This window comes from Hylobates moloch, unplaced genomic scaffold (genome assembly GCF_009828535.3).
Source record: "Hylobates moloch isolate HMO894 unplaced genomic scaffold, HMol_V3 SCAFFOLD_1, whole genome shotgun sequence".
Lineage (NCBI taxonomy): Eukaryota > Metazoa > Chordata > Mammalia > Primates > Hylobatidae > Hylobates > Hylobates moloch.
In genome coordinates this window covers 60392015-60413480 of record NW_026652276.1, presented here as the reverse complement: position 1 = coordinate 60413480, position 21466 = coordinate 60392015, and the positions used below count along the sequence as shown (strand labels likewise).

Genomic DNA, 21466 nt, shown 5'->3' with positions numbered 1-21466 from the left:
TATAAAAATTATCTGGGCATGGTGGTGCGTTCCTGTAATCGCAGCTACTCAGGAGGCTGAGGCAGGAGAATTGCTTGAACCGGGACCTGGGAGGCAGAGGTTGCAGTGAGCCAAGATTGGGCCACTGCACTCCAGCCTGAGCTACAGAGTGAAACTGTCTCAAAAAACAAACAAGCAAACAAACAAAAATCCAAAAAGTTTTTCAAGAGAAAAAAAATCAGATTGCTAATGATACAGTTCCCATGTTGAAAGTGAAGGAATAATATTGACGTTGTGAAAGAAAAAAATATTAACCTAGAGTTCTTTTTTGCTTTTTTTTAATTTTAATTTAAAAAAAATTTTCATGAGTACACAGTAGGTGTATGTATTTATGAGGTATGTAAGATATTTTGATACAGGCATACAATGCATAATAATAAACTAGGAGTAAATGGGGTATCCATCACCTCAAACATTTATCCTTTCTTTGTGTTAGAAACAATTCAATTATAACTTTTAGTTATTTTAAATGTATAATGAATTATTGTTGACTGTATTCACCCTGTTGTACTATCAAATACTAGATATTATTTATTCTATATAACTATATTTTTGTACACATTAACCAGCCCTACTCCCTTACTCCACAGGTACATGTCCCAGCCTCTTGTAACCATCATTCTGCTCTCTATTGCCATGAGTTCAATTGTTTTAATTTTTAGCTCCCACAAAAAATGGAGAACATGCAAAGTTTGTCTTCCTGTGCTTGCTTTATTTCACTTAATTAACATAATGACTTCCAGTTCCATCCATGCTGTTGCAAATGATAAAATTTCATTCTTTTTCATTGCTGAATAGTGCTCCAAAGAAAATATGCACCACAGTTTCTTTATCCATTGGTTTGTTGATGGACACTTCGGTTGCTTCTAAATCTTGACTATTATGAACAGTGCTACAATAGACATGAGGGAGCATATATCTGTTCAATTTACTGATTTCCTTTCTTTTGGGTGTACACTAAGCAGTGGAATTACTGAATCATATGGTAGCTCTATTTTTTAGTTTTTTAAGGAACCTCCATACTATTCTTCATAGTGGCTATACTAATTTACATTCCCACCAATGGGGTACAAAGTTTCCTGTTTCACAAAATTTATTATTATCTGTCTTTTGGAAAAAAAGCCATTTTAACTGGGGTGAGATGACATCTCATTGTAGTTTATTTTATTTATTTATTTATTTATTTATTTTTTGAAACAGAGTCTCACCCTGTTACCCAGGCTGAAGTGCAGTGGTGCAATCTCAGCTCACTGCAACATCTGCCTTCCAGGTTCAAGAGATTCTCCTGCCACAGCCTCCAGATAGCTGGGATTACAAGAGCCTGCCACCATGCCTGGCAATTTTTTGTATTTTTAGTAGAGAGAGGGCTTCACCATGTTGGTCAGGCTGGTCTCAAACTCCTGACCTCAGGTCATCCACCCACTTTGGCCTCCCAAAATGCTAGGATTACAGGCGTGAGCCATCACACTCGGCCCAACATCTCATTGTAGTTTAGTATGCATATCTCTGATGATCAATGATGTTGAGTGCCTTTTCATATATCTGTTTGCCATTTATATATCTTCTTTTGATAAATCTGTATTCAGATCTTTTGTCCATTTCTAAATTGGATTATTAGATTTGTTCCTATAGAGTTGTTTGACCTCCTTATATTTTTGTTATTAATCCCTTGTCATAAGAATAGTTTGCAAATATTTTCTGCCATTTTATGAGTTGTCTTTTTACTTTGTTGATTGTTTCCTTTTCTATGCAGAATCTTTTTAACTTGATGTGATCCTATTTATCCATTTTTGCTTTAGTTGCCTGTGTTTGTCAGATATTACTCAAGAAACGTTTGCCCACTCCAATGTCCTGAAGGATTTCATCAGCATTTTCTTTTAATGGTTTCATAGTTTGGGGTGCTTGATTTAAGTCTTTAATCCATTTTGATTTGATTTTTGTACACGGCAAGAGATAGGGGTGTAGTTTCATTCTTCTGCATATAAATATTCAGTTTTCCTGGCACCATTTATTGAAGAAACTGTCTTTTCCTCAATGTATGTTCTTGACACCTTTGTTGAAAATGAGTTCACTGTAGACATGTATATTTGTTTCTGGGTTCTCAATTTGGTTCCATTGGTCTGTGTCTGTTTTTATGCCGGTAACCAAAACCATGCTGTTTTGGTTACTACAGCTTTAAAGTATAACTTGAAGTCAGGTAATGTGATCCCTTTGGTTTTGTTCTTTTCTCTCGGGGTAGCTTTGGCTATTCTGGATCTTTGGTGGTTCCATATAAATTTTGGGATAGTTTTTTCTATTTCCATGAAGAATGTCATTGGTATTTGGATAGGGCTTGCACTGAATCTGTAGATTGCTTTAGGGAGTATGGACATTTTAACAATATTAACTCTTCCAATCCATGAAGATGAAATATTTTTGCATTCTTTCATTTCCTGTTTATTTTATTTCATTAGTGTTTTATAGTTTTAATTGTAAATATTTCACTTCTTTGGTTAAGTTTATTCCCAGGTATTTTATTTTATTTTGCTTGTAGCAATTGTAAAGGTAATTATTTTTTGATTTCCTTTTCAGATTGTTCACTGTTGGCATATAGAAACACTACTAATTTTTATATGTTAATTTTGTATTCTGCAGCTTTTCTGAATTTGTTTCTGAGTTCTAATAGGTTTTTGGTGGAGGCTTTAGGTTTTTACAAATATAAGATTATGTCATCTGCTGAGAAGGATGATTTGACTTCTTCCTTTCCAATTTGGAAGCACTTTATTTCTTTTTCTTATCTGATTTGTCCCTTGTACTTCCAGTACCATGTTGAATAACAGTGGTGAAAGTGGACATCATGGTCATGTTCCAAATCTTAGAGGAAAGCCTTTCAGTTTTTCCCCATTCAGTATGATACTAGCTGTGGGTATGTCATATCTGGCTTTTATTGCATTGAGGTATGTGTCTTCTATACCCAGTTTTTTGAGTGTTTTTTTTCATCATAAAAGGATATTGAATTTTATCAAATGCATTTTCAGCATCAATTGCAATGATCATACGGCTTTTGTCCTTCATTCTGCTAATATGATGTATCACATTCATTGATTTCTGTATGTTGGACCATCCTTGTATTCCTGCGAAAAATCTCTGTTGTTCACGACGAATGATCTTTTTAATGTGTTATTGAATTCAGTTTGCTAGTATTTTGTTAAGGATTTTTGCATCGATATTCAGAGATATTGACCTGTGATTTTCTTTATTTGATGTGTCTGTCTAGTTTTGATTTCAGGGTAATAATACTTGCCTCATAGAATGAGTTTGGAAGTATTTCTTTCTCCTCTGTTTTTCAGAATAGTTTGAGTAGGATTGGTATTAGTCCTTCTTTAATTGTTTGGTAACATTTAGCAGTGAAGCCATGGGGCGTGCTTGGCTTTTCCTTACTGGGAGACTTTTTATTATAGCATTGATCTTGTTGCTTATTATTGGTCTTTTCAGGTTTTGAACTTCTTCAGTCTTGGTAGGTTGTAAGTGTCTAGGAATTTATCCATTTTTTCTAGGTTTTCCAATTTATTGGCATATAGTTGCTCATAGTGGTCTCTAATCATCCTTTGAATTTCTGTGTTATTTGTTGTAATGTCTTCTTTTTTGCCTCTGATTTTATTTATTTGAGTCTTCTCTCTTTTTTTGTTAGTAAGTCTGGCTAAAAGTTTGTTGGCTTTATCTTTTCAAAAAACCAAATTTTCCCTTTATTAATCTCATATTTTTTTGGTTTCAATTTCATTTATTTCTGCTCTGATATCTGTGGGTTTTTTTTCTTGTACTAATTTTGGGTTTGGTTTGCTCTTGATTTTCTACTTCTTTAACAGGCATTGTAAGGTTGGTCATGTGAAGATTTTCCACTTTGTTGATGTAGGTGCTTATTGCTATAAACTTTCCTCTTAGTACTGTTTTTGCTGTATCCTACAGGTTTTGGTACAATGTGTTTCCATTTTCATTTATTTCAAGAAATTCTTCAACTTCCTTCTTAATTTTTTAATTGATCCACTGGTCATTCAGGAGCATATTATTTAATTTCCATGTGTTTGTAAAGTCCTAAAGTTTGTTTCTGTTGTTATCAATTCTCCTTCCTTCCTTCCTCCCTCCTTCTCTCTCTCCTTTCCTTTCCTTTCCTTTCCTTTCCTTTCCTTTCCTTTCCTTTCCTTTCCTTTCCTTTCCTTTCCTTTCCTTTCCTTTCCTTTCCTTTCCTTCTTTTCTGAGATGGAGTTTCACTCTTGTTGCCCAGGCTGGAGTGCAATGGCATATTCTTGGCTCACTGCAACCTCCACCTTCCAAGTTCAAGGAATTCTCCTGCCTCAGCCTCCAGAGTAGCTGGGATTACAGGCACGTGCCACCATGCCTGGCTAATTTTGTATTTTTAGTAGAGACGGGGTTTCTTCATGTTGGTCAGGCTGGTCTCAAACTCCCAATCTCAGGTGATCTGCCCGCCTCGGCCTCCCAGAGTGCTGGGATTGCAGGTGTGAGCCACCGTGCCCGGACTGTTATCAATTTCTAGTTTTACTCCATTGTGATCAGAGAAAATACTTTATATGATTCCAGTTATTTTTTTAATTTATTAAAACTTGTTTTGTGGCCTAACATGTTGTCTGATCTTGAGAATGATTCAGGTGCTGAGGAGAAGATTATGTATTCTTTACTTGTTGGATGAAATGTTTTGTAAATATCTATTGGGACCATTTGGTCTGTAGCATAGATTAAGTCCAAAGTTTCTTTGTTGATTTTCTGTTTAGATGATCTGTCCAGTGCTACAGTGGGGTGTTGAAGTCTCCAGCTATTATTGTATTAGCATCCATCTCTCTCTTTAACGCTAGTAATATTTGCTTTACATATCTGGATACTCCAGGGTTGGGTTCATACGTCTATAGCTGTTATATCCTCTTGCTAAAATGGACCCCTTTTTCATTATATAATGACCTTTTTGTCCTTTTTATAGTTTTTGTCTTGAAGTCTATTTTGTCTAATATAAGTATAGTTACTCCTGTTCTATTTTGGTTTCCATTTACATGGAATGCCTTTTCCCATCCCTTTATTTTCAGTCTATGTGTATTTTTATAGGTGAAGTGTGTTTCCTGTAGGGAACAGATAATTGGGTCTTGTTGTGTGATCCATTCAGCCACTCTATGGCTTTTGATTGGAGAGTTTAGTTCTTTTACATTCAGTGTTATTATTGATAATGAAGGACTCACTAGTGCCATTTTATTATTTGTTTTCTGGTTGTTTTGTGGTGTTCTCCTCTTTCTTTACTTCTTTCCTTTTAGTGAAGGTGATTTTCTCTGGTTTTAAATTAAACTTTCTTTAATTTATTGCTTTTTATTTTTGTGTATCTGTTGTTATGTTTTTTGATTTGAGGTTACCTGAGGCTTGTAAATATCATCTTACAACACATTATTTTAAACTGATGAATTCATAATGATTACAAAAACAAGCAAAGAGAAAACTAATAAAATCTGTAGATTTTAACTTGATATCCCCCTGCTTTTTAACTTTCTGTTATTTCTATTTGTGTCTTATTGTACTTCTTATCCTTCTAACTTTGTTTTAGTTATTATTTTTGATAGGTTTATTGTTTAGTCTTTCTACTCAATATATGAGTAGTTTACACACCACAATTGCAGTATCATAATATTCTGTTTTTCTGTGTACTATTACCAGTGAGTTTTATACCTTCAGATAATTTCTTATTGCTATTAATGTCTTTTTATTTCATATTGGAGAACTCTCTTTAGCATTTCTTGTAGGACAGGGCTAATGTTGATGAAATCTTTCAGCTTTTGTTTGGGAAAGTATTTATTTCTCCTTCATGTTTGAAGGATATTTTCTCTGGTTATACTATTCTAAGATACATATTTTTTTTCTTTTAGCACTTTATATATGTCACACCACTGTCTCCTGGCCTATATGCCTGTATGATTTCCATTGCGAAGTCTACTGCCAGATATATTGAAACTTCTTTGTTTGTTATTTGTTGTTTTCTTTTTCCCTCTTGCTACTTTTGGAATCCTTTCTTTATCCTAGACCTTTGGGAGTTTGATTATTAAATATCTTGAAGTAGTCTTATTTGAGTTAAATCTGCTTGGTGTTGCATAACCTTCTTGTACTGGTATCTTGATATCTTTCTCCAGTTTGGGGAAATTCTCTATTATTTCTTTGAATAAACTTTCTACCCCTGTCTCTCTCTCTACCTTGCCTTACAGCCAAAAACTCTTAGATTTACTATTGGAGGCTATTTTGTAGATCTTGTAGGCATGCTTCATTGTTTTTTATTCTTGTTCTTTTGTCTCCTCTATGTGTTTTCAAACAGCCTGTCTTCAAGTTCATCAATTCTTTCTTCTGCCTGATCAATTCTGCTATTGAGACTCCAATGCATTCTTCATTATGTCAATTGTATATTTCAAATCCAGAATTTGTTTGATTCTGTTTAATTATTCCAATCTCTTTGTTAAATTTATCTGATAAGATTCTGAATTCCTTCTCTATGTTATCTTGAATTTCACTGAAGTTGCTCAAAACAGCTATTTTGAATTCTCTGTCTTGAAAGGTCACATATCACATATCTCTCTGTCTCCAGGATTGGTCCATGGTGTCTTGTGCCTTATTTAGTTTTTTTTTTCCTTTGAGGTCATGTTTTCCTGGATGGTCTTGATGCATGTGTTTGTTTATTGGTGTCTGGGCATTGAAGGATTAGGTATTTATTATAGTCTTTGTAGTCTGTGCTTATTTGTACTCATCCATCTTGAGAAGGCTTTCAGGGTATTTGAAGGGACTTGCATGTTGTGATCTAAGATATTGGTCATTGCAGCCATATCTGCATTAGGGGGCACTCCAAGCCCAGTAATGCTGTGAATCTTCCACACTCATAGAGGTACCAGCTTGGTGGTCTTGGATAAGATCCTGAAGAATTCTCTGGTTTACCAAGCAGAGACTCTTCTCTTCTCTTACATTTCCCCAAACAGAGTTTTTCTCTCGGTGCTGAGCTGTGCAAAGCCAGCACAGCCCTGGGTCTTGACCAAGGTTCATGATAACAACTGCTTGGCTATCGCCTATGTTTGCTCAAGGGCCTAGGTCTCTACAATCAGCAGGTGGCAAAGCCAGCCAGGCTTACGTCTTTTCCTTCAGGTGGCAATTTCTCCCTGGCCATGGGTGGGTCCAGAGATGCTGTCCATTAGCCAGGGCCTGGAGTCAGGAAGCTTAGGAATCTACCTAATGTTCTATTCTACTGCAAATGAGCTGGCACCCAAGCCATAAGACAAAGTCCTTCCTACTCTTCCATCTCCTTTCCATAAGCAGAGGGGCCTCCTGTGGCCACCACTGCCCCAGTTCACGGAGAGTACTGACTGGCTACCACTGATGTTCACTCAAGGCTCAAGGGCTGTTTAGTCAGCTTGTGGTGAATGCTGCCAGGCCTGGGCTTTCCCTTCAGGCCAGTGGGCTCCCCTCTATTTCAGGACAGGTCCAGAAATGCTATCTAGGAGCCAAGGCCTGGAATCAGGAGCCCAAAGAGCCCACCTGGTGCTCTACCCCATTGTGACCAGGCTGTTTCCATGCCACAAGACAAAGTCTCCTTTACTCTTCTGTTGCCATTTCTCAAACAGAATGAGTCTCTCACCACAGCCACGACAGCTGGGAATGTGCTAGTCACACCTGAAGCCAGCACGTCTCTGAGTTACACCCAAGACCCACAGCGAGTACTGCCTATCACTGCTGATTATTCAGGCCCAAGGGCTCTTTAATCAGCACTTAGCAAATCCTGCCAGGACTGGGTCCATCCCTTCAAGGCAGCGAGTTTCCTTTTCATGGAGTGTGTGTCTAGAAATGTCCAGGAGCTAGGTCCTGGAATGGGGGCCTCAGGACTCTGCCTGTGGCCCTATTCTGCTGTGGCTGAGCTGGTATCCAAGTTGCAAGACAAACTCCTCTTTAATCTCCCCTCTACTCTCCTCAAACAGAAGGAAAGAGTCCGTTTTGGTGCTACAAGCTGTGCTGCCTGGAGTTGGGGAGTTGGTACAAGCACTCCCTTGGCCACCCCAGCTAGTGTCTCACTAGGTCACGTTTCCTGCAAGTCCCCTCACTCCACACTTAGCACAGTACCAGACCTTGCCAAGGAATTGCAGTCCTTGAGGCATAGATTGCCTTTCAGGTTTATTTAGGGCCCCAGAGTACTGTAGGCCATGGTCTTGAGGTTTGGTAGAACTCAGGTTCTGACTGCTGGGATGGATGATTCCTTTCTGTCTAGGGCTCATATAAATGCTCCTTCTATAGGTGCCGCCTTAGTTCTGCCTGATGTTGCTTTCTGTTGTGCCAGGGCAACACCAAGTTCCAATGCAGTCCCACAATCTCTTTGCTCTCCTTTCCTCAAGTGCACAGATTCTCTTGCTGCACCACATGGCCACTGCTGGGGGATGGAGAAGGGATGGTGTCTGCAATTCAAGAGTATCTTTACTACCCTCTTCAGTGCCTCTTCCAGTGATATTGGGGAATTGGTGGGTTCTTGGTCTCACTGACTTCACGAATGAAGCCGTGGACCCTGGCAGTGAGTGTTACAGCTCTTAAGGCGGCGCGTCCGGAGTTGTTCGTTCCTCCCGATGGGCTCGTGGTCTCACTGGCTTCGGGAGTGAAGCTGCAGACCTTCGCAGTGTTACAGCTCGTAAAAGCAGCGTGGACCCAAAGAGTGAGCAGTTGCGAAGAGCGAAAGAACAAAGCTTCCACAGTATGGAAGGGGACCCCAGCGGGTTGGCACTGCTGGCTTGGGCAGCCTGCTTTTATTCTCTTATCTGGCCCCACCCACGTCCTGCTGACTGGTAGAGCCGAGTGGTCTGTTTTGACAGGGTGCTGATTGGTGCGTTTCCCATCCCTGAGCTAGACATAAAAGTTCCCCACATCTCCACCAGACTCGGAAGCCCAGCTGGCTTCACCCAGTGGATCCCTCACTGGGGCTGCAGGTGGAGCTGCCCGCCAGTCCTGCACCGTGCGCTCGCACTCCTCAGCCCTTGGGTGGTTGATGGGACTGGGCACCGTGGAGCAGGGGGTGGCGTTCCTTGGGGAGGCTCGGGCCGCATAGGAGCCCATGGAGGGGGTGGGAGGCTCAGGCATGGCGGGCTGCAGGTCCCGAGCCCTGCCCCGTGGGAAGGCAGCTAAGGCCCGGTGAGAAATCGAGCACAGCGCCGGTGGGCTGGCACTGCTGGGGGACCCAGTACACCCTCCGCAGCCACTGGCCCGGGTCCCAAGCCCCTCATTGCCCGGTGCCGGCAGGGCCGGCCAGCTGCTCCGAATGCGGGGCCGCCAAGCCCACGCCCATGCCCACCCGGAACTTCAGCTGGCCCGTAAGCGCCGCGCGCAGCCCCGGGTCCTGCTCACACCTCTCCCTCCACATCTCCCCGCAAGCCGAGGGAGCCGGCTCCCGCCTTGGCCAGGCCAGAAAGGGGCTCCCACAGTGCAGCGGTGGGCTGAAGGGCTCCTCAAGTGCCACCAAAGTGGGAGCCCAGGCAGAGGAGGTGCCGAGACCGAGCAAGGGCTGTGAGGACTGTCAGCACGCTGTCACCTCTCAATATAAACTTAAAACCAGGTATTGTGATTGCTCACATGATTTTTTGGTTCTCATGAAGGACTTTTGTGTGAATAGTTATTTAATTTGGTGTTTCTGCCAAGGGGACAATTGGTAGAGACTTTTATTTGGCTATCATTCTCTGTCTCCTGTCTCAATCTGGAGTTCTTTACTCAGCCAAATTCACTAATGTGGGAAGGGAAAGTCATTTTTAGATATTTGAAGTCTTGGAAAGTTTAATACCTATGAATCATTTCTATAAAGCTTACTAAAGAATATACTTCAGTAATTCAGAGAATAAGTCCAAGAAAAAATGTGTGATGCAGGAAGAATGGCGAACAAGTAAGAGATGATTTCACTGTGGCAGATAAGTGAAGCCTGTGGAAAAGTCATGCTGAGCATCTTGTTTCTTTGGAGGTGTATGTGGACAATAAATGTGTATTCGTCCATTATATAAATTATTAGTGTAATTACTTTTTAATAGGACAAAAAAATATATATCAACAAAGTCCAGAGGATGGAGCAACAAAGCACTTGGAGGACATTTTAGCAGAAGGGGCATTTGAACTTGGTCCTAAAAGTAGAGATGTTTGCTAAGTAGCAAACGTAAGGTGGAAGGGTGCTCCAAGTCACTACAAGTGACCATATGTACAAAGTGAAAGGACTTGGGTTATTCAAGAAAGAGTAAGTTCAGTGGTGATTATGGGGTGCATGGCCTGAGGTGCGCCTAGAAAATAAAGTTTTAATTTCTATTTTCTATAGCGTGCCAGATGATGAGCTAAATTTATTTCCTTATCATACTTTCTTAATTACCTACTCCTGTCATTCATTTTGTTCCATGACTCATTGTTTGTACTGGAAAATAAAGCTTAGCACATTACAACCTGCTAGAAATTTCATGTTCTTTCTGAATTAAGAATTATCTGTTTGCTTCCAAACTCATTATGCATATATTACACAAGCAGTATAATGAGTCATATGTTACACTTTTTAAAACTGGATCATTAAGAAATCGTAAGAAAAGATGTGTAACAGTTCAAAATCTCAAGAAGCAGAGACTATGGGATGGCACTGGTGATCCCCAAAAGAGGTTGCTGTGGCATAAATATGATCAGTAAGCAACTTTGACTCATAGGCCAGACCAGACCCACCCCAGACCACCATGACCAAGAAACAGAGGCAAATGCTCTCAGACAGTCAATATAGGTTTCATGTTCTTACCAAGACATTTGCTTTTACTGGAAGTGACTCATCCTAATCAGGAAATTATTTTATTTTTAATGCTCCGTTATTTGTAGATACGAATAAGCCTACATTCTGCATGGAAACATAGGCAAGCACTCAAGAACAGCTCTTTTGCAGAGTTTACTCAGAGCCAGAAGATTGCTAAACTGTAGCAACATAAGGCCAAAGCTTGAAATCATTTATAAAGAACTTATTTTTGTTTAAATAGATGTTAGAACTCAGAGAACATATACAAAGTACTAAATGTGTGTATACCATTTACACAGCAGATAGGGAGGTAAGCAGAAGAAGCAAGACAGGAGAGAGCTGTTTGTCAAGTTTTATAGTGATAATAAAAAAGGCAAAACGATGAATGTTTAAGTGTCAACTGAGAGCTGATCATTTGTTGAAGCTTAAAGGCAGAAGAAAAGGGACTTTTGGCAAAGCAGATCTTTCTCTAACACTGTTAGTACAAAAAACAATTGGCTGCCTTTTGCAGAGATGTTCTAATCAAATACATTTCTTGAAAAAGTAAAGGCATACTCAGGATGAATACAGCATGTAATGTATGGCCCCACTGACATGTACATTCTGTGAAACTTTCAAATTGTGTTTATATTTAATGTAAATTTACATCCCTGTTTTCTTTTTTAAAAAATATTTTGAAAAGGTTGTCTAATCAATTACTGTTAGCACCAACTTTTTATTTCTGGGGATTGATTAATTAGTTTGTGGGTTATGCAGACATTTGATGACTTGTTTTTTCCTTGCATCTTGCCTTTTAAACATTATGTTAAATAGTAGCATTTTACCAAGATTGAGAGATAAGAGTTGAAATTTAAATCAGTCAATTATGCTACCTTGGAGTATTTCTAAGGCTTTATATATGGGTGGGTAGAGACTTTAAGTTAAAAAAAAATAGGTAAAAAAAAATCATTAAGGAAAGAGAAATGGAACCAATATCTAGAGTTGACTTAAATCATGTATTTGCCATTTGTCCTCTTTCCCACAAGAATCCAAGAGATGGTTGTGAATATTAATTAAAATAACATACAGAAGATTATACTCTGAGAATATTTCTTACTTGATATTTATCTATGTTACATAAATTCCAAATTGGATTCCATAGAGTATATTTGAAGGTGCAAATGAATTGAACAGAAGATGCTGTTAAAACATTTCACAAAACAACCAGAAATTCAATGAAAGTATCTTAACTGCATTTTAATATTATCACAGAATATATATTCTAGTCTTGTCACAAACTGTAATTGGAAAAGACTGTGATCGTACTCCCTTGCACAAAGATTTGGTATCCATTCTGAGATTGGAGTCTTCTAGAATTAATATGAATCTGAAGCATCTCCATGTCAACTTTACATACAGTGGGCCCTTCCTGGAATTGAGGAACTCAGATTTTCCAATTGTGCTATGTGATTTTCAGAAACAATTTGAGAATGTTCAGGTGTAAAGGCGTGAAATGGAGAAGACGGTCACTTTGGGATGGAAGACACCCTCTGCCTGAGAACTATAAATCAGAACTCTCACTGGTTTCCAGAGAAAGTGAGAGTAGTTAGGCAGCAGTAGCTGCCTGGAACTACCTGATTTTCCACTAGCTATACCTGAACATCGTTTAAAAGGTTATACATATTTTAAAGTGCTTCATCATTATTAGGAGTGCAGTCTTTCCTGTCTTCAATCATTTGTAATGTCTCTCAATAAAGGCAGTACCCAAAATGCTTTTCCTGATACCTGCAAAATAAATGAAAGGAGTCCACTAAAATTTTGATGACTGCCAAGATTGTGTCAGACATCAATCATATGGGGTTACAAGGCACTGACTTAAGGAACTCTTAAAACCCTGCTTTGAAAAATTATAATATAAAATCTTGGGGTTAATTTAGATCAATGCTCCTGATGAAATGTTTTGAAGAACCAAACTGGAGACAGTACATCAGCCTGGTAGTTATTTGTTGCCTATTTTTTTTTTTTTTTAGAATGTTTTCTCTCTTCAAGATTCTCTTTTGAAAGACATCTAAAAAGGTAAGACTGGGCAAGACTTTGAGAGAATTTGTTCCTTCAAGTCTTCCCTGATTCATAACTATTGCTAGAATATAGTTCATGCTTTGCCTACATCAGTGATGGTGCATAATACTATTTATATTTTGAACATTTCCTCTGAGTAGAAGATGTGAAGTTCATTCAGATTTATGGAGCTTCATCTTCGACCGTGTTTATTCTCTCTTTTTTCTCTCTCAGACAACACATTCATTTATTCTGTTTTAACTATGTAAAAAAATAAGAATATGTTGCACTTGTTATCCATAGCTTAAAGAAAGAATTAACAAAGCTAAACCAATAAAATAATAGCTATTTAACAGGAAGCTATAAGAAAACACTCTCCTGGTCCTTTCTTTTTTTATTTTTTATTTTATTATTATTATACTTTAAGTTTTAGGGTACATGTGCACAATTATTATTGTAGTTCGTTTCCATTGTATTACATATGTCAAGTACAATGCATATTGAAAGGCCCTCTGTGTACCTATAATATTGCTTTTATAGGTAAATGTAAGAATGTTAGGAACAGTGTTTTTGTGTGTTAAGTAAGGGAGGTAAATTCAATATGATTTTGGAAAGAATGATCTCATCCAAAGTAGCTTGTCCTTCATTAGAAGATAAAGCATGCTTTTTTGAAAAAGTGCTCTATTTTAATTTCTCTGATTTAAGAGAGGGTGTGAAAAATCTTTTTCTGCATCGAAATGCAAAAGAACTTTAAAAAATATTATTTAAAATTATCTTTGTTATTCTGGCAGTTAATTTTGTATTAAAAAATTCAAATGTGCTCATTGTGTAACATAGAAAATCATAAAGAGAAAATACATAACCTATAAACTCACCATCCAGAGACAACACCATTAACATCTCAGAATATGTTCTTCCAAACATTTTTTGCACATCACACACAAAAGCATAAGTAAGCGTGTATGTATATGTCAGTAGGTGTTTAATGCATGAGCACATGCATGTGTATATATGGATACAAATCTATAATGAAATTATACTAGATACAGCTATACTATTTAAACATTGTGTGAAATTTTTGAAAATTATTTGGAAACCCTACCAAGAACAGCATTCTAGAAGTTACTCTGAATCTTATAACATTATTTTCTTCCATTGTATTATCAAACTATTTAAAATGTGAAGAATTCTGCAAATGGGTTATTTATTCATTTATTTATTTCTATTGTTGAGTAAGAGGATCATACCTATAATCTCCTACAAAGGCTACTGGCCTACTGTTCAGGAATCCTGAGTAATTCTCCTCACCTTAATATAAATTTTATCTATATATCTGTATATCTCTATCTCTATCTCTATCTCTATCTATATCTATATCTATATCTATATCTATATCTATCTATTCCTCACTCCTCTCTGTCTCTTGAGTATTTTAAACCTCTTTCCTCACTGGCTACCTCCTTGCAGCCCAGGACATATTCAAGTCTGGTTCATCTATAAAATAAATCCAAAAAGCACCACTCCACTCTTGCTCTTGCTCTCTACTGTAAGGTCCCATGTTTGAAGGAGGCTTTCTTTTAACTGTCAAGGTGTTTTCTAAAGAACTTGCCTAAATTATGGGCCAGGCACAATGGCTCATGCCTGTAATCCCAGCACTTTGGGATGCTGAGGCAGGTGGATCACTTGAGGCCAGGAGTTCAAGACCAGCCTGGGCAACATAGCGAGACCCTGTCTCTATTAAAAATACAAAAATTAACCGGGCATGGTGACACATGCCTGTAATCCCAGCTACCTGGAGGCCGAGGCATGAGAATCACTTGGACCCAGGTGGAGGTTGCAGTGAGCCAAGATCGTGCCATTGCACTCCAGCCTAGGCAACAGAGTGAGAATCTATCTAAAAAAAGAACTAGGCTAATTTTTTTTTCACCTACCTATTTCCCACTCTTTCCCTCAATATAACTACCAGAATTCAATGGATAATTTTTAGATGTTCATAATTACATCCTCTGTAGTTTTGATATGCTGATCGCATGTTTCCTAAAGAAACTTTCTTCAATCTTTATTTCCATGTTGTTATTCTTTCCTGGTCTTCTTACTCTTTTTATTATATATTTTTTTGTGTGTGTTTGTTTCCATTTTGCCCTCTCTTTTTCCCCTCAACATTTGGGTTTATCAGAATTCTATACTTTTTCCTTATCTTTGCATCCTACAAACTGCTTGGATTAATTTATCTATCCCCATGTCTTTCAGGGCTTGTTTGACAAGGACTCATATATTATGTGTATACCTTCAAGACAGACCACACTTCTGTGTTATAAAATAGAAAACTGTAAGAATAATACTAACGATTTTAAAAGTGCCTAACAGGACACTTTAAAAAGTGTGGTGGCTCATGCCTGTAATCCCAGCATTTTGGGAGGCCAGCAACCATTTTTCATGTCCATAGTTTCTGTAGGTCAAGAATCCAGGTAATGCGAAGTGAAGATGACTTGTCTCTGCTCCACTATGTTGAGGTCCTCAGTTGGAACTCTCACGTAAGCTGACTCATGTGGCTGGGGACTGGAATTACCTGGAGGCTTCTTCACTCACATGTCTCACGGGTTAGCTGTGATGACTCAAAGTCTGGGCTCCACTGGGGCTGTTGACAGGAATCAGCATGTGACATCTTGTATTAGTCTGTTCTTATGCTGCTAATAAAGACATACCTGAGACTGGGTGGTTTATAAAGGAAAGAGGTTTAATGGACTCACAGTTCCACATGGCTGGGGAGGCCTCACAATCATGGTGGAAGACAAAGAAAGAACAAGGGGATGTCTTACATGGCAGCAGGTAAGGGGGCTTGTGCAGGGGAACTCCCAGTTATAAAACCATCAGATCTTATGAGACTTATTCACTACCACAAGAACAGTATGGCAAAACCACCCCCATGATTCAATTATCTCCACCTGGTCTCGCCCTTAACACATGGGGATTATCACAATTCAGGGTGAGATTTGGTGGGGACACAGCCAAACAATATCACCTCTGCATGTGACTTGGGCTTTTCACTGCATACCTCCTGGGTTCTGAAAGTGCCTCATGACAGAACATTTGGAGAGTAGGCAGACAGAGTGTTTTTCTTTGCACCATGATGTCTGGGGCATCAGATCAGAAGACTCAAACAGCTGGAGATGACTTGAATAGCTAGGGATTAGAATGCTTTGGAAGCTTCTTAACTCACATGGCTGACACCTGGGCAAGAACGACTCACAGGTCAGGCTCAGTTGAGGGTGTCCACTGGAGTACTCACATGTGGTCTCCATGTGGCTTAGCCTTCTTCACAGTGCAGTGGCTGCTTTCTGAGAGGGAGCAGTCCCAGCTGGAGGGACTGGAGAGGGGTGTTACATGGGAACTGAGTGGAATGAGCATGGCCTTTTATGACCCAGCCTCAGTAGTCAGGAAGCATCACCTCCTCTGTGTTCCATAGTTTACAGATGAGGCACTTAGGCCAGCCTAGATTTGAGGGGAATTAGACTCAAGCTCTTGGTGGGAGAGTAGTAAGGGCCATTTCAGAAAAATATGTGGAATGAGACAGATTGTTTCTTCCATTTTTGCAAAAATAGATACCCCGATACCCCTAACTGAGCCTAGCTTTTGAGTCATTCTTGCCCAGGTGTCAGACATGTAAGTAAAGAAGCCTCCAGAGCATTCTAATCCCTAGCTATTCAAGTCATCTCCAGCTGTTTGAGTCACAATTATGCAATGTACTGAACAGTTTTCATGAATTACCTCTTGGAACCCTTATATCAATTCTATGAAATAGTTAAGAGTTTTATCCTTATTTTAAATTTTAATATTCACTAATTTTAACAATGAGAAAATGTAAGGAGTATTTCCATCTAGATGACATACTTGGACTAACTCAAGCCTAGAGTAATTGATTTTTTGTTGTTGTTCTACATATTATCCTTACATTTTATCATTTAGTGAGTGATATAACCCCATATACTAGGCTGCTAAATCTGAACTCATAGTTCATCGTTGTTCCAACTCTCTCTTCCATTGTTATCATCCAATTTCATTAAGTAACTATATTCTATCCATCTCCCTCTCCATTTTCACTGCTATTACTTTATTTTAGGCTCTTTTTCGTTTCTTGAGTAGATTTTTATACATTCTCAGATAATCTTGTCTCTGGTCTTGACCCATTCCGATCTACCTCTACATGGGCACCACAGTGATCATTCTTTAAAAAACCTAAATCAAATTACCATACTCTCTTATGTGACTCTCTCTAGTTCCTGTCATTGCCTTCAGGGTAAATCCCACATTTCTTTGCGTGGGCAAGAATGACTCAAAAAGCTAGGCTCAGTTGGGGGTATCGGGGTATCTACTTTTGCAAAGAAATGTGCATGGCATGCAATGTTGTCATTTCTTCCTCTAGGTCAGGGATTGAGTGAAGAAAACTGGGTGTGAATAGAGTGTACATAGTGTTAGAGGCGATGGAGCCTGTCTATGTAAAAATCACTGCTTTGCATAGAGAGGGCAGCTCTATGACCTTGTGGATATGAGGGCCCAGCTTTGCAAGACTTTCTATTTTATTGAGAAGCTGAATATCTTTATTTTTGTGTATTTTTAAATGTAGTAGCAATTAAAAACAACAACAACAACACCTGTAGGCACATAAAAGGATGTCTGTGCCTCACAGTCAGACATCACCCTCCTACCCAGGTCCCCTTTCCACTTCCTATAACTCCTTTTGATCATGGCATCACCAGCTCTATGGTGCTTATTTTTATAAGATTCTGCCTTCTTCTCTCAACTATATGTTCTTTAGAGGTTGGGATCTTATTGTATTTGTGTTTGTATCACTGTGTCTGTCATAGAATGAGATACTCAATAAATATTTGTTGGATGAATAAATAATATTTATGAAAGCATTTTGGAAATGAATATATTTCTAGGTAGACGCAGCAATTACAAGTCCAATTTCGTTTAATAATCATCTGGAGAGTTACTGAAACAAATGAAAAGGGAGGTAGGTAGACAAGGGATGAGAGCGAATTCCAAGTCTTCCTCATGTTATTCCTGTGCCTTTGCTGGATGTCAGCTAAAGTCTTTTTAAAAGTCTACATGGTCTAAAATTTCTAAGACTCCTTGTCTACACTGGGCTGTGATTGACTGTGTCCCCATGACACTCCTATTCCTGGGCTGTGCATTGAGCTGTTTCCCCAAAATGGCATCAGTAAAGACCTACAGTGCTTCAGCTCTACAAATCTCTGTAGCTCCCTCTCTCTGATATCAACTCACTGCTATAGCATCATGGCTAATATGGACTTGCTACGAACTCTTCATGGGTTTATGGCTTTCTTTAGTGAAACTGCCTCAACAAGAATAAAGATTAAACATAATTGAGTGACTACTCAGGAAAATTATACATTAAAAAATAGTGTCTGCATGGTTAGAGAAAAAAACACCGAGTATTTATGTAACATACTAATAATTCTTCAGTTCAATTTAGCACTCATATACACTCTACTGATTGGTATGAGGATTCTAGAGTAAGTCAAAATTGTTAGAGTTAGTGAAGATGAGAACATGCAATCACAAAACAATTAAGGAGAAGTTTTAAAGAACACAGTAGGCACTAAATAAATGTGGAATGAATGAATCATTGATGTTTGCCTTTAAGCATGATAGACATTGCAAGTATTTTATACTTAAGTGCTGTGGAAATTCAGATTTTAATATGAGATTGCAATATAGTGAGCTTAGTCTGGTAAGGCTTCTTATAGCTGTAAATCTGAAAAAATATCATATTTAAAATTGCATGGTTGAACTTATAAGACATTCTGAAAGAGTTAAAATATGGCTAATAATTTCCATGGGGGAAATTTAATTTAAATGAGTACTTGGAAAGAGTGGTTCATTTCACTTATATTACTGGGATTCGACCACATTTTATAGATAGGCCTCTTTGTCTCAATTAGGTATCAATGGTTCAGTAATAATATTAATATGAAGGTTTTGGAGTACTCCGACAGGTTACATTGAATATAATTGAGATAATTCTATGAAAGCCCAATAATATTGTCACTCTCCCATGCATCTGTTTTCTTTGATGGAAGAAATAAATGAAGTTACAGCTAGAATCGAAGGAGGACGTGCAAGGGAGTGCATCTGAAATGTGACTGGCAGCATTTAGGTGTTAAATAGAAGAGACAGAAAATCATTGCATTAGGGCTAGAAATCTTTTCAATGGACTCATATCTAGATGGTATTGTCTTTGTTATGCTTTTGTTCGTTATTGTACTTCCAGCATTTAATGTAGTCATGCATAATAAATATTTGCTTTTATTTTTGATGGCATTTAGTTAGCCAACCAATTGTTAAACAAAGTCATGTCTCGTGTATGTGCATAACTTTCAAGATTCATGAATTCAAGATATTTAAAACAAAGCCTTGAATAGAAAATACATTAAAAAGTTTAAAAATTTGCCTTTCCCTCTCCAGCCCTCTCCTCTCTTCCCCTTTCCCTTCTCTTCCCTCAAAGAAAGCACTTGTTAATATCAGGTAATAATTAAAAGACAAGTATTGGCAGTTATCAGATAAAAAAATAACTCTAAAAACAGTCATAAGAACTATGTATCTATGGTATTTGGAGGCAGTTACTATAGCAAGAAATACTAACAGCAAGGTGTAGGGCTTGAAAGGGTGAGCCATAGTCTTTTGGAAAATTCAGTTTATTGGAACACCTTATGTTTCTTGATAGTATTAGATAAAGCCTAATTGGACTTATTCAGTAACTACTAGATGACCAGCCTCTTGCTTGTTATGTTTAAGATAGGATGGGATTTGCAGCCTAGGAGAAGAGGCAAAGGAAACACAGGAAATTATTATAGAATAACATTAAACTATATATAATTAAATACCAGGAGAGAAAACAAATTGAGTGATTCTTCTTGTGTGGAGAATCTGAAGGTCTCTTTCTAAGGAGGTGGAATTAGAGGATGAATATAATTTGGGTTAAAAAAGGGAGGGGGGAGGCAAGATGGCTTCCAGGGAGGTAGGGGAGGCCACAGAAAGACTGGTGGTAAGGTGAACTGTGGCCTGTATGAGGGTCTTGAGGAATCATGCAAAGTAGGGCAAGATAGATATTATAGTGTAAAATCAGGAAGGCCTAATGGCCTATTTTCCTAATGTTTTTCCATCTTTACTCCAGTGTCACTTACTTTGAAGACAGACTATAGTTATTGCTTGTTCTAGAGGCCTTTTTAATCTTTAATGATTGAACCCATTACTTTTAAAGAGCAAGGGAGAGGATTCCTTTTTCAGTCAGTTTGGTGGTACAACATCCAACTTTAGGCTCTCCATTCTATATTGATACCTAATTTGCAATGATTGAGTATCTTGATTAATAGTATCCTAGTCATGCTACTTGCTTCTCATTCATTCATATACCATGTCATCTTAAGATCTTTTACCATGGAATTGATGTGGTCAGAACCTCTAACCACTGTGGAGATTCTGTTGACTTCCACTGACTTCTCTACAGGCCTTATATTATAGTGGCCATCATGATGCTGTTGTGGTGAAAAGCCCAAGCCCTATGCAAAATTGGCCGGGTTTGAAACTAGGCTTTGCCATATATGTATATATATATTAGCTGGATGACCCTGGACAAATTACCTAAACTCTCTGACTCCCAATTACCTAATTTTAAATTGAGGATAGTAATAATATCTACCTCAAAGAGTTGTTGGAATAAATTAATGCAGATAAAGCACTTAGAATGATTCCTGGCACATGGTATCATATAAGGGTTAATTATTACCGTTGTCTCTAATAGGGATAAAAAAATGTGCACCTAATATTTAGGAAAATTATACCTCCCATGCAAACTCTATGTTAACATTTTTTAGATTATTTTATATTTAAGTTGCATTTTAACTAGTTCTTGGAGTAAAAATTTAGCTTTAAAAGGACTTCAAATACCTTTTAACACAATCTCTCCTCTAGTGCCATAGCAAAAGGCCTGGTGTGGAGTAGACTACAGTATCTACTCAACAAATATTTGCTACGTGAATAAATAAAGTTGCAAAATACTAAACATTCAAAAGACATGTAGGTAGTTATTATGATAAAATAGAGTTATGCTTGGTTCTTTAAGAATACAGAGAGGTGAGTTTAAACCCAATGTGGAAAACAGTAAATCTACAAAAGCTTCCTAGAAGCAATGATACTTAACTGAATCTTAATGGATACACAGGAGTTGGCTTCATAAAAAACAAGAAGCTTAAAGGGTCTAGATAGCCCATTTACAATATTGTCTCTGATCAACCTATTCAAAATAGGGCAATTAGTTAATGAGAAACATTTTATTGGTATTTATACCAAACACATATATGCAATTTCACTTTATCACCTGTTATTCTAAGTGGAATCAAATTATTCCAAGTAGATAGATATTCTTACTGATTCTGGTTGAAAATGTGTATGTTTAAGCCTTTTGAAAAATCTGGCTGAAAGAAAAATAATAGCTATCTTTTATTGAGTGATTCCGTGCTGGCCTTGTAATGAGCTCTTTTCGGGAATTGAGTAATCTAAACCTCACAAGAAGAAAGT

At 38.1% G+C, this 21466-nt stretch overlaps 1 protein-coding gene across 1 annotated transcript in view; it reads left to right on the top strand.

Moving 5' to 3' along the window:
* Positions 1-21466, top strand: part of PPP1R1C (protein phosphatase 1 regulatory inhibitor subunit 1C) — a 174290-nt gene that overhangs the window by 9492 nt on the left and 143332 nt on the right. Inside the window, exon 2 of the mRNA XM_058440514.1 lies at positions 12835-12880. The gene's annotated coding sequence lies outside the window, so the exon portion shown is untranslated. The remainder of the gene's footprint in view (positions 1-12834; positions 12881-21466) is intronic.